Source organism: Oratosquilla oratoria, chromosome 6, assembly GCF_046742065.1.
Source record: "Oratosquilla oratoria isolate Oo_2021 chromosome 6, ASM4674206v1, whole genome shotgun sequence".
NCBI lineage: Eukaryota > Metazoa > Arthropoda > Malacostraca > Stomatopoda > Squillidae > Oratosquilla > Oratosquilla oratoria.
Window position 1 is genome coordinate 53,878,500 of NC_134782.1, and position 5,000 is coordinate 53,883,499.

General features: G+C 37.1%; 1 protein-coding gene across 2 annotated transcripts in view; it reads right to left on the minus strand.

Annotated features, from left to right (window-relative positions):
- The window catches only part of LOC143026490 (uncharacterized), a 569,371-nt gene that overhangs the window by 194,994 nt on the left and 369,377 nt on the right, over positions 1–5,000 (minus strand). The gene's annotated exons all lie outside the window — the stretch shown is intronic.

The following is a 5,000-nucleotide window of genomic DNA, read 5'->3' on the forward strand; positions in this document are numbered from 1 at the left end:
GAGAGGAGAGAGATACAGAGCAAAAGAGAAAGAAATAGAGAGAGAGAGAGAGAGAGAGAGAGAGAGAGAGAGAGAGAGAGGAGAGAGAGAGAGAGAGAGAGAGAGAGAGAGAGAGAGAGAGAGAGAGAGAGAGAGAGAGAGAGAGAGAGAGAGCGAGAGAGAGAGAGAGAGAGAGAGAGAGAGAGAGAGAGAGAGAGAGAGAGAGAGAGAGAGAGAGAAAGAGAGAAAGAGACACCCACATGGAACCTTGCAACGCTAATGAAACTGAGTGCGCCATTGCCAAGCAGCCTCTTGAATGTAAAACACGACGACGCGGCAACGCGACGCTTGCCTTCAGTTGTTGTTCGTGTCTCAGGCTGAAGACTTGATGTTTGCGGACGGAAGCAAATCTATTTGTTATTCATCTCCTAAATCACAAATTTTTCAAACAATTTCATTCAGTTAATGGTACGCTTAAGACCGAATGTCTTACTTTTTGCTCGTCAATCTCTTGTCTTTTCTTGTATATATAGATAAATATAGTAAAGGTGGAAATAAAGTTAACAAAGAAAAATGTGCATACAGTAAGGAAAACAAGTAAAAAATTAAGGCAAATGAAGTCATGGCTGCTGGGTATAAAGTCTAAGATGATTTTCTTTCAATCTTGAACGAAATATCATTTTTTTTTTTTTTTTTACATTTTTCTCTTGTTATGCGTTCTATAATTCTAATATTCTAAACTTTTGAACCAGATCGAATATAAATATAAATAATTGATAATTAAAACAAAACAAAATAGAATAAAATACAAAAATATAAATATCAAAAAGTAAATAAAATAAGAAAAAAAAATACACACAAATAAAATAAAATATAGAAATAAAATGACCCTAGTTAACTCGCTAGGATCAGTCAGTCACAGCCAGTTAGTCAATATTACTGTGAACCCATGCTAACCAGAATCACGTTATCCATGGTCACTGCACATGACCAAGTCTGTTACTGTTGCCTCAGGCACTGTGCTAGTAACCGTGACATTCACAGTTCTGCCCATAGCACTACCCACTGAGTCAGTCATAGTACTAACCGTGGCAGCCAGTCATAGTACTAGTCATATGCCTCTCTCTTCTATTGCCCATTTATATGCTATTTGATTTTTTTAATTATTCTGTATATAGTAAAGGAAGCTGTCAATGAGCATCACTTTTTTGGATTATAACAACGATTACCTATAACCCATCCAACATGTCTCACCTGTGTCACCTCGGCGCGGCAACATGAGGATAAAAGCTTTGCCATGTGTCAGAAAATTTATTCAAATCGTTGCTATAATCCTAAAAAGTGATACTCACTGTACTATACAACTTCCTTTACTATAAATAGAATATAAAAAATCAAATAACATATAGATGGGAAATAAGAGATGTATGTACTAAGGTCTCCTTGGAGCGTACAGACTATAGTAGTTATAACTAGTAAATTGGTGAATGTGCCAAAAAATCAAAGTGATGTATTTCACATGCCAACAGTGCTACTAAACTATATATATATATATATATATATACATATATATATATATATATATATATTTCTTAAAACAAATAAAGTGCTAATGCAATATAGATGATGGCACCCGTAGTAACAAATTAAGACTAATTAAAAAAAAAAACATTAAAATATTGAGGCACTGACATAGCAATGATGGTTCTATCTACGAGAATATTGTCGGTTGATATAAGTTTGCTTTTCTAAAAGAAAACAATATTTATTGCAACATGAATACTGTGTATAAACATCAAGTAATCAGCAAACACGAGGTACGCTTGTTTTGAATATTTTAAAAGTATTTCGAGAATTTGTCACACGTGTATACAAAATTCTAGGTTCAGGAGAGACTTAAGAACCTCAGATTCTAGAAATTGTTTGGTTCAAGCTGCATCCGCCCCCGTCTGCTGAGGGAATTCACAGTGGTCCTTTGCAAACTAATAAGGACCATATTCAATCTCAGAATTGACAACTCAGACCTACCACGTCAGTGGAAGGACACAATAATAGCTCAGTCTTCAAGAAGGACACAATAATAGCTCTTATCTTCAAGAAGGACACAATAATAGCTCTTATCTTCAAGAAGACACAATAATAGCTCTTATCTTCAAGAAATACGGGGAAGAAGAGCAAGGTGGGCTGGACACTGCGTACGAATGGAGGCAGACAGACTACCAAAGAAGGTGATGGAAGGAAGAGTGGAGGGTAGACGACCAGTAGGGAGACCCAGGTACAGATGGATGGATGGAGTAAGGAAGGACGTGGAGAGGGTGGCACCAAGAGAGGACTGGAAGGAATTGGCAGAGAATAGAACCATCTGGAGAGGCATAGTGAAAGCGGTGAAGGGCCGTCCGGCCTGACAACCAACAGAGTAAGAGAGTAAGAGTAAGTATTTTCAAGAAGAACAGCAAGGTAGACCCCGCCAATTCCAGTCTTCCTCGCCTCCGTCCTTTATAAAATAATGGAAAGATGTATAGCAGATAGAATCATCAAACACACAAAAGAAAATTATCTTTTATTCCAAGAGTAACACGGATTTCAATTCGGAGATCAACGACCACAAACCTCTGAGAGGTGCTGAATATTTAGACTCAAGTTTTGGGTCACAGCATCCCAGTAAATGTCATATTACCCGATCATTTGAAAACATTTGACACCGTACCTCACAAGCACCTCCTAAACAAAGTAAAATTATATGGCACCGAAGGAAATATACTGGATCGGATTGAATAGTTCCTGATAGAAGAAAAGACAGTGTGTTAAGGTGAATACATCTACATCCAGTTGGAAATCAATGATCAACCGATTCTCCCAAGGTACCTTCTTAGGGTCACCACTGTTCAGCTTTGTCAGTGACATGCCCGATCAGGTACCAAACTTAATTTCCCTCTTTGCTAATGACGCAAATATCTACGCCTACCTGATTGACGAAATAAGTGGAAAACTGACCTTCAACCTTCAAGAGGACCTCAACAACCTCCAGGAGTGGACCAAAAGAATGCAGATCAGGTTTCTTTCAGACAAGTATAAATTCATGCACTTTGGAAAGTTAAGCCCTATGCAGATATTCACCATGCAGAGCACAGATGCCAAGACACACAGAATAGCCCCAACATTAGATAAAGAAGACATTTGAATGATTATCAACAACAATCTCTCTTTCTCTGCCCACATCTTAGCACAAGTCAAGAAGGCCAATTCACTCCTACAGTCCCTAATACGATCTTTCAATAACATTGACCAGAACCCTTAAGCTTTATATACAAAAGGCTGTACCTAAAATACGTTATGGCCATTTGAACACCACAAACTAAAAGACTGAAGGATTTCAATAGATAAAAGCAGCAACGACTGCAACAGCACTGTAGGAAAGAGGCCAAACGCAGAGTATGGGAGTCCAGTATATTTGACGTTTCGCCCAGCAGGGCTTCTTCAGAAATAACATAGTTGAGAAACATTTTACTCCTTTTATAGCCCGATCTTGCGGGGCTATAAAAGCTTGGGCTCTAAAAGGAGTAAAATGTTTCTCAACTATGTTATTTCTGAAGAAGCCCTGCTGGGCGAAACGTCAAATATACTGGACTCCCATACTATGCGTTTGGCCTCTTTTCCACACTGAAGGATTTCATTGAACAAGTTTAGAAAAAGGCTATACACCTGGCGAAAGGAATGTTTGACATCCCATACAGCTACTGACTGAAGAAACTAAACTTGCCCATTCTGCAATTCCGAAGACAGTGAGCCGACCAAATCCATATGTTCAAACTGGCACATCATATTGATCCTATTGACACCAGTAAGTCATGCAAAGGATTACAAAGGATTACAAAGGCGGAGCATGCCGACAGGAGACTTTTTAGTCCATAACTAGGTCGGATGCGAAAGAAATATATGATAATGATAACAAAAATAAAATATGATAGAATAAATGAAATAAAATAAAAATTATAATAATATAAATAATATTAAATAGAATAAATAAATGCATAGGTATAGTTAAATAATAAGCAAACAGGTAAATAGTAAATAATGATAAAATAGCAGATAAATGATAATAAATGAAAATCAAGCAAATAATAAACAGACAAATAATAACAAACAAATAAACAAACTCGCACTACAACAGTAAGAGGCTGCAACCATCCCTTGTAGTCACAATCAAAAGTCACCGGAACAAATACCAAAAACGGAGAACATCAGGAGTCTGAAGACATTTCTTTTGCATTAGAGTTATCAGAGACTAGAACAAGCTCTCAGACGGCACTGCTTCCAGGCCAAACACTGAAACCTCCAAAAAGACGCCTGGCCGACGAATGGAAGAACTATCCAGAACTATACGACTACCACTTTTCCTATCAGAGAAGGTAGTTCTATAACACCTTGTTACGTATCACACTTAGTCCTCAGAGCAGCTTCTTCACTATTGAGGATCTGTACCGAAACTATGGTAAAACTATGGCAACTAATGGCTGTTGCTAAGATTGTTCTAATATCGTATCTTGAAGGAAAAGAGAATTGGAAACTTGGGTGCAAAAAAATCTCCAGTTCTGGACTTCACACGTATTACTGACAGGGTCGGTAGACGTCTAAAGCCCCGCCCACTTCTTACCCACAATGCCATGCGATTCTTCGGAAAATGTTAAGAACTTGTGAGATTTTGTTTAAATACCTTATATATTTCTACACATAGTCATATGATATTCATCTTTACCTTTTCCTGTAATTTTCCTTCTTAATGCTTATCTAATTAAGACAATGCAATTAATGATATTGACAGTTGACACACTTTAGCGAATGTAGAATAATGGTGGCTATTCTTCAAGTTGAATTAAAATCAAGACTTAAAAGCTAATTATAGATAAATGATATTTCTCCAATATAAATATACTAAATTATACAGCTATCAATGTAACTAAGTCTATTTACTTTACAAAGATAAACTAAAAAATGTCTCATTTCGAAGCCGGAGGTTAAGA